Genomic DNA, 12544 nt, shown 5'->3' on the forward strand with positions numbered 1-12544 from the left:
AATCTATAAAAATATTGCAATCTATAAAAATAGTGCTATATACTTCAGACTAATATAATACTGTAAATAAACTATACTTCAATAAAAAAGCATTGTAGCACTATTTGTGATCACACAAACCTACATTTATTTACACATAGTTCTTTGAATGTTTATTTTCTCTAAAAATTATTAGGTAAGTGGAAGTCCATACTTATCAAAAGTGAACTAGAATTTTACTATAACACTATTAATTATAGGCAAAATTAAGAAGAATGTAGTTTAGAACTAAAATGAAATACTACAAGAACCTTAAAAACCTGTAAGATAGTCACAAGCCATTGTTCTTGATTCTAGTATTTCAAAAAAGCTCAAGTGTATGTTAAAACATGTTAGACTCTTAACAACTCTAGTAGCAGGGGAAGGAAATAAGCTAGGAGTAAGCAGGACAGATACTGTTGAAACTTCCAGCAATGGGACCTACCTTGCATGAGCAGTGAGAGGTGTATAGTAAGACCGATCGTGGTTTTAATGAGTGTTGCTGTGGAAGGAGGTATATGTAAGTGTGAGCTAATATTACTAAATCAAGTAGATATTTGAATTTATGAGTAGGGAGCCTTTAATCACTATTATTGTTTCTGGCAGGTGCAGGAGTTTTTTGTAAGTCATAAGGCAGAGAGGCAGAAAGATAAAGGGTGAACATTTGGGAGTGGCTGGGGGCTTGAAGAGTAGACCAGGATGTGAATAGAATTCATACTACTCCCCAAAAGCCAATGGACATTATTCCAGGACTTTTTAAAAAAATATATTTGGCCAGTAGAATGGTTTGCATTTTTTGGCATTGAGGGGAGGAGAGATGATGGTGACAGGAAGAAAATCAGTAGTCTACATTGCTAATTGTCAGTCTATTAATAATTTTTTTAAAGTAAATTTCAAGAAGAAAGATTGTTTGTTTTGTTAACTCCTGTTCACCTGTATCTCCTGTATCTACAACACTTGGTTCAGTGTCTTGCATGTTGTCGGTACTCTGTAAATATTAATTGGTAGAATAAATAAAAAGACATTTTAAAGGAAATTGGCTGTTGTAGTGAATATGGCCTCATGCATTGGTCTGGATGTTGGAAAAGATGCCCTTTAAGATCTTCCAACTCTGAGATGATGTGATTTCATGTATAAACAACACTTGATATTTTAGTTCTAGCCAAAACATCTGGATATAAGGCTAATGTAATTTCCTAGGACTCTGAGCATTATTTGCTATAGCCACATAAGTATTGTTTGAACTTTTAAAAAATTAACATAAACATATTAGCTCACTTTAATAAAGCATCATATTTTTAGGATCAAAGTGAATCAACAGATTCTAGCAGTATGCAAGTCAGTGTTTTACTCTTTATTATTTTTCAAAACTCTCCAAGAAATGAATTCGGTATTTTTAGTGATCTGAATCAATTAAAAGAAAATTAGTAATGGAAAGTTGCTTTGGGGTACACCTCATCCTCTTTAACACTTCCTTCATCTCTTTATTCACTCTTGTCTGTGTGGAGACACCCAATGCTCTCGTATCTCCTCACTTACCTTGTAGGACAAACACTTACTTAATGAATCTCTCCCTTATCTCCTATCATGTAAGGTCTACACTTGTTAGCATTGCTTACATAGCCCCTCCAGGGTCTGATCTCTGCCAGTCCCTTTGACTTTGTCTGCAGGCAGGGCCATACTGAGGCACCTTGGGTTTCCTGAATCCGTGTGCCATGCGGTGTCACAACCCTCCTTTACATGTGTTTCAGTCACTTTTCTCTTCATTGAGAGCTCTTTATTCCTCCCTACCCAATATCAATATGCCTGACGAATTGCATTCTGTTTTGTAGGCAAATCTTTCTCTCTAATCCTCCCTTGTTTTCTTGCCGCCTCTTATATCATACTTGTCACTCTATAATAGCACTTATTGCAATGTTCTGAAGTTTAAAAGTTTTACAAGTATGGGACTCCAAATATACTGTCAGGCTACGAATAAGTAAAGAGCAGGAAACATGACTTAGTTATGGAGCTTAGATGGCTACTCCAATGGAAATGCCATAAGGGTAAAGACTGGATCTGTTCCACTTACCACTGTAATACAAGAGCTTAGAACAATATCTGACCCACTGCAGTTGTTAAATGAATTTATCTTTATATCCAATATCTTTCATAATAGAGAGAATTCATATTTGCTGAATTATTGAATGCTTGAGAAGTTCTAAGTTCAGTCCCGGGGCTACTGGCAGCCATGCTTGATCTTAAGAGTTCATCTGACTATGAAGTTGGCATTGAAATTTGTAAGTGAAAATGCTACATCGTATGCTTTAGATAACATAATTGTAAGTAATTGAACCACATATTCTTCAAGACTAGAATAACCTTAAAGGCTACTTCTTATTGACATATTGACAATGCATTAGGCACTGTTCTAGCTCATTTTTATTAATTTATTGTTACCAGTTCATAACATTGTGAGGTAAATATTATTACCCCCATTTTACAGATGATGAAACTGAGGCACAGCAAGTCTTTATGATTCCCTAAGGTCACATAGCTAGAGGATACAGAGCTGAGAGTCAGCCCAGGCAATGTGATTCTGGAGTCCTTTCTCTTTATCTCCACATTATCTGCTCCTTTATGATGTCTTTATAGTCTTTTTCTATGATAACCACTTCTACTCATGGGGATCCTTAACTGTAAATTACAGAAAACTCATTTCAAATCACTTAAACTGTGTAGAGGATTTATAGGCTCATGTAAACAAAATGTGCTGAGATAAGTCAGACTCTAGAATAGCTTATCTTAGCTCTAGTTCGGTTCCCTATGGTTCTCACAGTTCTTTATTTCTCAAGATGTCAGCCTTATCCTCAGCTAGAGGGAGGAACTCGTAGGGAGCTGACTATAGTTGTTCTAGGTGCCATCATCCAGAGGAAGCAATATTATCTTCAGTTGTTTCCCAGAAGAGAAAGTTTCTATTATAGAAGCCCCTGCTAATACTTTTCTAGCCTCACAGACAGAAATTAGGTACCAATTTCTGTCTCCAGTACCAATGACCAGTGGATGGGCTTGTGCAGGTTGGTGAATGCTGGAGCTGCCTGACTCACCTCTTGATCCAGTGATAGAGTGGGCTTTCCCTGAAGCACACAGCTCCTCATGGGACATGTGAAAAGCAAACTGAGGGAGGTTGTTACCAACAGATGGGGAAGTTGATAGTACGCAGGGAACCCCAATGCTCACTACATCCCTTATTTTAAGGATATAGAGCCTCAGAGATATTGTGACTTATCACAAAGTTGATTAGAGATCTATCTGTCTTTCAGCTATAAACCTTTAAATTCCAACAACCTCTTCAAGGAATCTTTTAAAATCATGTCTTATTGGAATTCTTCTGGGGAAATAGCATTTATCACGAAATAATTTTTTACAAAATATGAAAATATCAAGACTTCTAAGAAATTGGAATTTTAGTTAATTATAAAAGAGAAAACAGTTTGGAAATAAAACTGATAATTATCTAATTCTCATTGTATATTTAGAGATTGTATATGTTGTATATATAATGTATTGTATATTATATAATACCTTGTAATTATAAAAACAGTATAATATTCTACTATGTAGTACAAACTGCACCATAGCTTACTACTTTATATTTGATTTTAATTTTGTTGGGAGCCCATATACAACTACAAGTTATTAAAAAAACCTCTCTGAAAAGTAAGTGGTTGGGATATATTGCAGAATATCTGCTAATCAGTCCATTCCAGTCTCAGTTCTTCTCTGTTTCATTAAAATTGTATTTGCCATGTTTAAAGCTGATCTCAAAGCTAACTCCAATAGGCATGCATTCATCTGTTCCTTCATTTAGTGAATTTTATATTTATTGAGGGCCACGCACTTGAGGAGAGTGTTAAGTACTTGTCAGTTGTATTTGAATTCTCTGCAGATTCTCAGGCTTTCTTTCCTAAGATGTTTTCTCCTAATTTGCTCGTCCTTCTCTGACTGAGCCTTCTTACATCCTACTAGCAGAGCAAATTTTATAAAATTCAAATTCAGTAATACCTTATTTCTGCTTAAATACCTTCAATGTCTTCCTGAGAACTATAGGGAAATGTTCAAAATCCTTAGACTGTCTTAAAAATGTTTTCACAAGATAGCCTGGACCTGACTTCCCAGTCACATCTTGTGTCACTTTCTCACACATACAGCCCTAAACCCTCCCTACTAAACCCTCACTGTGCTTTAAACAGATTTTTTTTAAATACCAAGCCTTTGTACATGCTGACTCTTCTTTCTGGGAGATCCTTTCTGCTCTTCTCCGTCTATCTACATCCTACTCATGCTTCAAAAACCAGCTCAAATATTACTCATTCTGTGGCTATTCCTGCAAACTCTTTAGGCAGAGTTACTTATTCTTTACTATATTTCCACGAAATTTGATGTGATGATATTGTTCTATTCCATACATCATATTATAATCTTTTGCATATCTTTCTTATGAAATGAGATAGTGTTGATCTTTGTAACCCAGAGTTATCATTTATCAATGCACCAATCTGATCAATACATTGACCAATGAGCATTTTCTTTCACTGTTTCTAAAAAAAAAATTTATTGAGTAGTTTTCCTGGGCCAGGCACTGAATTGGTATTGAGCTTCAAAATATGGCACTGGACTTCATTTTATTTTTAGTAATCCAGGTGCTTTTTGGACAGTTTGATGTTTATTTTGGCTTTGGTCATCTTCCAAGGTGTATCTTGCAAAGTGAGAATCACCATTGCCAGAAGTTGATTGTGTACTAGTTTTTCTCCCCCTGTATTTAGAAATGTACTAACAGGGCAAGTGTGATTTGATATCCTTCCAACATACTATTTATGATGGTGGCAATTCAATAGTAAAATAGTTGGCATTTCTCTCTTTTTCTCCCAGATAATTCTTATGCTTCATATAGTTGAATGTAACAAACTTTGAATTTTTCACATTTCTATCTGCCAATTATTGACTGCAAAGTTTCAGGTAAAAAAATGAAAACATACTTGTTTTGAATTAAGTTTCTTACTTGGCCTTCAGATTATAAAATTTTATTAGAAGCTTTTTTGAATTACTCTAAAGATCTATGAATTTGAAAAATGTATTTTATGAAATAAAAATTGCAGTACACTTGGTCTATAACTCAGAGCCGTTTGGTCGGTTCCTGCTATCCCGCGCCTCCACTCAGTCCTCCGCGGGTCTCCTGTGTGCAATGGACTGCATCGTCCCAGATATAGCAGTTGGTACAAAGCGGGGATCTGACGACCTCTTCTCTGCCTGCGTCGCTAATGGCCCGTTTATCATGAGTAGCAGCTCGGCCTCCACAGCAAATGGAAACGACAGCAAGAAGTTCAAGGGGGACAGCAGGAGTGCGGGTGTGCCCTCCAGGGTGATCCACATCCGCTAGCTCCCCAGCGACGTCACCAAGGGGGAGGTCATCTCCCTCGGGCTGCCTTTCGGGAAGGTCACCAACCTCCTGATGCTGAAAGGGAAAAACCAGGCCTTCATTGAGATGAACACCGAGGAGGCGGCCAACACCATGGTGAACTGCTACACGTCGGTGACGCCGGTGCTGCAGGGCCAGACCATCTACATCCAATTCTCCAACCACAAGGAGCTCAAGACCGACAGCTCCCCCAACCAGGCGCAGGCCCAGGCAGCCCTGCAGGCCGTGAACTCGGTCCAGTCCGGGAACCTGGCCTTGGCTGCCTCGGCTGCAGCAGTGGACGCTGGGATGGCGATGGTCAGACAGAACCTGGTGCTCAGGATCATCGTGGAGAACATCTTCTACCCGGTGACCCTGGATGTGCTGCACCAGATCTTCTCCAAGTTCGGCACCTTCCTGAAGATGATCACCTCCACCAAGAACAACCAGTTCCAGGCGCTGCTGCAGTACACCGACCCCGTGAGCGCGCAGCACACCAAGCTGTAGCTGGACGGGCGGAACATCTATAACGCCTGCTGCACACTGAGCATCAACTCTCCAAACTCACCAGCCTGAACGTCAAGTACAACAACGAAGAGCCGCGACTACACGCGCCCGGACCCGCCCTCTGGCGACAGCCTGCCGGCGCTGGACCTGACGGAGGCCGCCGCCTTTGGTGCGCCAAGTATCACGTCCGTCCGCCTCTCCGTACGCAGGAGCTGGTTTCCCTCCCACCTTTGCCATCCCTCAGGCTGCAGTTCTCTCTGTTCTTAATGTGCATGGGGCCCTGGAGCCTCTAGCCATCCCTTCAGCTGTGGTGGCGGCGGCGGCGGCGGCGGCGGCAGCAGGCCAGATCGCCATCCCTGGCTTGGCGGGGGCAGGGAATTCTGTCCTGCTGGTCAGCAGCCTCAACCCCGAGAGAGTCACACCCCAAAGCCTCTTTATTTTTTTTAGCGTGTACGGTGACGTGCGGCGGGTGAAGATCTTGTTCAACAAGAAGGAGAACGCCCTGGTGCAGATGGCCGATGGCAGCCAGGCTCAGCTGGCCTTGAGCCACCTCAACGGGCACAAGCTGCACGGGAAGCCAGTGCGTATCACGCTCTCCAAGCACCAGAATGTGCAGCTGCCCCGCGAGGGCCAGGAAGACCAGGGCCTCACCAAGGACTACGGCAACTCGCCCCTGCACGTCTTCAAGAAGGCTGGCTCCAAGAACTTACAGAATATCTTCCCGCCCTCCGCCACCCTGCACCTCTCCAACATCCCGCCCTCTGTGTCTGAGGACGACCTTAAGATGCTCTTCTCCAGTAACGGCAGGGTCGTCAAGGGGTTCAAGTTCTTCCAGAAGGACCGCAAGATAGCCCTGATCCAAATGAGCTCCGTGGAGGAGGCCATCCAGGCGCTCATCGACCTGCACAACCACGACCTGGGCGAGAACCACCACCTGTGGGTGTCCTTTTCCAACTCCACCATCTAGGTCCCCAGGACCAGCCTGCCGGGTGCCTGGCCACAACTTCCGTCATTCCAGAAAAAAGCCACTTTAAAAAAAGCAGCTGAAGTGACCTTAAAGACCAGAGGGTTTTTGTTTGTTTGTTTGTTTGTTTTTAAGAGAAATCAGTTTACCTGTTTTAAAAAAAAATTAAACCTAATTCATTTGCTCACCTGGGGGAGATGGTGTGCAGGCAAGGACGGCATCCCCTGCTCCCCGCCCCTCGCCTGTGCCTTCTGTAGCTGCGGGGTGCACGCTCCCAAACCTCCATGCAGCTCTCTTGTGCCTTAAACCCACTGCTCTGGCAGGGCCTTCTTGGGGTAGCAGGCGTGGAGGGCTTTGGAGACCCAAGGGGTCAGCCTCCCCTGGGATCATGTGCCTGGTGTGGCAGGAGGCTGTGAGCGGCCAGACCTGGCCAACACCCCAGATCCTTTAATCAAGTATGTGATTCTCCCCCAAGCCCCAGGGCCCCTCCCAGGGCGAGACCCCAGGGCATATCCCTGGCGCTTCTTCAGCTTTGTTTTCACCGGAATCTTTGTATTATGCTTTGATGCAGCTGCAGACGTCTGTGCCTAGCAATATTTCCAGTTGATCAAATATCCTAATCTTTCTCATTTATATGCAAAAGAAATAGTTTTAGGTAACTTTTTATATAGCAACATAAAAATGGTATGAGTGTATCTGAAGTTTCTCCAGCAAGTATGATCTTGTATACTATTATTTTATTCCTTGTAACGAAGTTGCAGGGCAGGATCCAGCCTCAGGGCAGATGCCGTGGCCGGCTGGGTGGCCCCCACTTGCCTTACTCACACCCGACGGTCCTCAGTCAGGGAGGACAGGCGCTCTTAAACTTTCAGGGTTTCTTTTTTCCTGCAAATTTTGGACCAAAGTTTTGTTTCTGTTTTTTGTTTTGTTTTGTTTTGTTTTTTCCCGTCTGCCTCTAACGCTGCGACCCCAGGAGCTGGGGCAGCCACCCTCTGGTCTTAACTGCCTTGTCCTGCACTTGTGCTGGCCAGCCCTCCCTGGGGGTCTGGGTCCTGAGTTTCCATGTCGGGTGGAACAAGGGTGTAAATATTTGTAATTTTTTATACCTATTGTAAGTCACAAGGGACAGCACATGCAGTTTTTTATGGTGATAGATGTATATTTTGATAACAGCGGTTACAGGCTCAGTGTTGTAAGGGGAGCAGGCAGAGTCCACTGCCCGCCGCTGGTTTGTAATGTGGAGAGAACTGAATTAAAGCAATTTTATAACAACAACAACAAAAATTGCAGTACGCTTAAGTGATTTTTTAAAATTCCATTGAAGAACAAGCTTTGGGATCATAACTTCTGATTCTGAATCCATCAAGTCATGCTGCTTTTGATTACAAATATTCTTATTTTAAACATACACAAAATATGAAAACCTTATGTCATTTCCTTATCAAAAATAATTAATTATGAGCATCACATTGAAAAATTGTTAGGTGTATTTCAGAATTAGTTCAGTCATTTTTAGTTACTATGGAATATATTAATCTTCCTTCCTAATTAGTAATTGCAGAAGTGGGGTTGGACTTTCTTTTCAAATTTTCAAACAGTACTTTGTCATAAGTGATTTTCTTACAAAGACAGTTTTGATTCTTCCCTCTTTACAATTACTAGTTCTTTGCCTAGAGGATGAATATATTCCACTGAAGCATAAAGAAACACTATCCTTACCAAATTATTATTGTAGCAAATAAAATTAGGACAACACATACCACACCCTTGGAGAAATTAGGATTTTAAAACAACCCAAATCTTGGTTAATGCTGAATGATCATTTCGCAAAGAATGTAATATTTCTAAGATCATCAGCAGGGGAGTCTAAGCAAGACAGTCTGAATTTTGATGTTGAGTAGAGAGAATTTAATCTTCTTATCTATCCCTCTGTAAATAGATTTGAAATGCAGTGCCTGTTGAATTTTGTGTTTGTTAGTCCCAAATGTTAGAGAGCTAGGGTGTGACCTTTTTGGTTTTTCTCTGTCTCTCCTTCTCTCTCTCTGCCAGTCCTGAGGAATGTAGTCTTGCAGTACAAAGTTGAGTGTTAGACAATAAAAGACAGAACATGGTAGACATGATTGTTTTAATTTGTGGCTGCCAGTTGTCACTAACAGGCACTAGACTGTACCTGTGTTTCTAAAAATTGGACTAAGGATCTCACCACACACAGAAAAAGAATTAACTATGTGAGGTGATGGATATGTTAATTATCTTGATCTTGGTAATCATTTCACAGTGTATATATGTATATCAAATCATCACATTGTACACTTTAAATATATACAGTTATGTTTGTTAGTTAATCCTTAATAAATCTGGAAAAATGCAAATAAAATTTGAGAAAAAAAGACACTGGGACAAAGGAAAGATCCTTCCAGGAAAGACAGGGAAAAAATTTAACATGGTATCAATTTCCTCTCCTGAGCTGACCACTCTTGGCCTCCTCAAAGTACTAGCTCTGCTGTCCTGAAGCAGAAGACAAACTACAGCATATGGTGCAGGTCAGAGTTTATGATTCCAGCCTGATTTAGACTCAGGCTGAAGGCACACTTGGGACATTCAGTCTCATTGTGTTGCAACAAAGTGCGTTACAGCTCAGTGTTACAGTTCAGTTGTGACAGCAACCTGGATCTGGGTGAGACACCAAGCAGCACTCGGAGAGTTGGAGAACTCAGGTTTAATATGCCAGCAGGCCCAGAGGAGTTAACACTTCAAGCTCTGAACCCCATCTGTAGGTTTACACAGGCTTTTATAGGCTGCCAGTCTACTCTTTGCAACATCATATGCAAATAAGTTATAACAAAGTTGACTATTTAGGAACGAGCTTTGTAGAAATGGACCAATCAGGAGTGATAGAAATGGACCAACCAGGACTGAGCTCCATGCAAATGAGGCACTATGAATGGACCAATCAGGAGTTAGCTCAGGGAACCAATAGAATCTTCAGGGGTAAGTTCCACTTTCCTAGAAGTAAGCCTTTATAGAGGCAGAAAGTGAGATAATGCTGCCAGGCCAGGGAACCTGATGCTGCTGGCAGGAGAGTAGTGGCCCTGTCTGGGGGTCCTGCAGGTCTTCTTTATGGGGCTTCCCACCTCAGTTGCAGAGACAGGAAACGTATGGCAAAATCGCATAGGAAGTGTTAATTGGTGGTGGGATAACTTTTCAAATACTAATGTCAGCTTCTTGTTTTCCCTGTTGAACTGCCACCATTTTCCTATTGGGCAATGAGGGAGGGGTACAACTGCTGCTCAGGGAAAGAAGAGCCCACACATAAGAACCAAGAGCTCTACACCCTATATTCTAAGCTGTATTTTAAGCTTTTACAGTCAAAAGACATCTCAGCTTAAGATCAAGAAGATTTGATATAGGTCCACTAGCAGGGAGAAATGAGTGTGTCTTTCTGCCCATCATACTAGATAAAGGAACTTCAAAGGAAGTGGAGAGCTTAGGAAATAAGTGAGTTTTAAGTATTGTAGGAGCTATATGTTCTGCCAGTCACTCACATAGGAATCTGGTGTGTGTTGTGGGGAGGAAATGATGTAATTAACTTTAAGTAGGAATATGAGGATAAATGGTCTCATGCTCCACTGTTCATTTAAAATCTTAGAAGGCAGCAGGTTCATAGACGTGATATACTCTGTCTACTAGGGTGCTCTATGAGGGGCAGTGAAATGGTGTATCCACAGTTGTGAGAAGGGACAAGTTGGCCAAGAGGTCTTGGGACTGGCAAAGCAATAAGTGGTGATGTGATTGGACCGTCCCAGCAGTGAATAAACAGGATTGGCAGCACTGAAGTGCGAGGCGACCCACCCATGGGCAGCTGCCCTCTGAGTGTAATATGTTTCACACATGCTGTCCAGTTCCCTGTGTGTCAAGTTACGTCAATAGAAAAGGTTTTAACATAGGATGGAGAAAAAGGGAGACTGAGAGAAAGACTCCCTGTGCCCACCATCACAACAGAGTGGCTGTTCTCTAATGACCACCTGCCCTCTTGACCAAAGAGAATGGGTGAGGGATAAAAGTAAGGGTGAGGGATAAAACAGGAGCACATAAACCTTAAATGTGAATGAATAAGAAATGGAAATTGGTTAAAGGGAATCCCTGGATTGGTCTGAGAAAAATGGAGGTTGACTAAATTGAGATTTTTTTTAACATCATGCAGATATGGGAGCTCACAATAGATGATAAATTTGTTACTGGAAATAAAGTTATGTTTTTACAATACAAAGAATTTTTGGACCATTGTATCTGAAAAATGCATGGTATTCAGTACAGCAACATGGCAGTTTACATGTGTGCCTGTATACGTGTGTGTTTACAAAATAATTGACTCTGGAAAGCAAGGGTCTTGTGAAATCCATGACAGGAATGCTATCAGGATTAAATTAAACTCAGGCATTTTTAAAGTGCATCTTTATAAAAACTGTATAAATGGCACAGCTGAGCCAGTTATCTATTTTTCTTTCTAGTGTTTCCACTGAAGTGAGAGGGTATATTTTTAGTGATGTTTTTCCCCACAGTGAAAGAGAGTGAACATATGAGAAGGACAGAGACAGAGGGAGACAAAAGAGTTCCTAGGAACGCTGGCTCTGCCCTCTGCCTGATATGTCAGGCCCCTCTTCCTCCATGGTGACCTATTGCAAAATCCTGTATTAAATGCCTGCAACCATAAAGGAGCAAAAAGGGATTCTCAAAGACACTAGGAACTACTGAACAACTGAGAAAAATCAAATTGAAGAAATGGAACTAATGGAGGAAACAGAAAACTTAAAAAAATCATTAATATCTTCAGTGACACTCAAGAGATAGCAAACTAATAAAATAAGAATAGAGAATTCTTAAACAAAAGATTTAAAAAAACAGTAAATTTGAGAATCAAAATATGTATCAGTCAATGGCTAACAAAGTGTAGCAATATTAATGTCAGGTAAAATATAATCTAAGGAACATATTAATTTAACATTGCCTTCCCTTTTATTGTTGTTCTTAATTGATTCTTCACACACCATCATACGCCATGGAACAGAATCTATCTTGTTCATTATTGTATCCTAGAGAATTGCCTTACACTTAATGAGTAGAGTAACTGTTTCTTTAATTGAATTGAATTTAACATGAAACACAAGATCCCTTTTTCAGCAAGCTAGACTGAGGAGAGGCATATAACTTAGGTTTTGTGTGTGTGTGTGTGTGAGATGGGGGATAAATATTAGTGAAAATTTCAAACTCTTTTGTAGCAATTTCACGTGTACTATTTCAAATGCTACTATTTTAGTTCTACGCCCTATCCGTATTTGTTCACTTTATAATAGAGTGTCAGCTATCTCCTGGAATGCTATTTTAAATTTATATTTGTGATTATAGTCCTGAGGTCAGAAGACTCAAAACTACACTGGATCCATTAAGGCTATGGTATCATTGGCTTTAAGCCCAGAAAGAAAAAAAAAATTTATGCCTTTGAATTCCAGTGAATGGAACTTCTGAGTCACACATCCTTGCCTTGCTCCATATGCAGATGCATCCTCAGAAGATGAGAACCATTCTGAAGAGGCATTTCCCTGTTTTGGTCAAGAGTA

The 12544-nt window shown here is 41.0% G+C and overlaps 1 protein-coding gene and 1 pseudogene across 1 annotated transcript in view; both read left to right on the forward strand.

The window, feature by feature from the left end:
- The window catches only part of LOC116664744, a 336479-nt gene that overhangs the window by 189238 nt on the left and 134697 nt on the right, over positions 1–12544 (forward strand). The gene's annotated exons all lie outside the window — the stretch shown is intronic.
- On the forward strand, positions 102–7376 carry LOC102524228 (annotated as a pseudogene).

Source organism: Camelus ferus, chromosome 7, assembly GCF_009834535.1.
Source record: "Camelus ferus isolate YT-003-E chromosome 7, BCGSAC_Cfer_1.0, whole genome shotgun sequence".
NCBI classification, from domain to species: Eukaryota; Metazoa; Chordata; class Mammalia; order Artiodactyla; family Camelidae; genus Camelus; species Camelus ferus.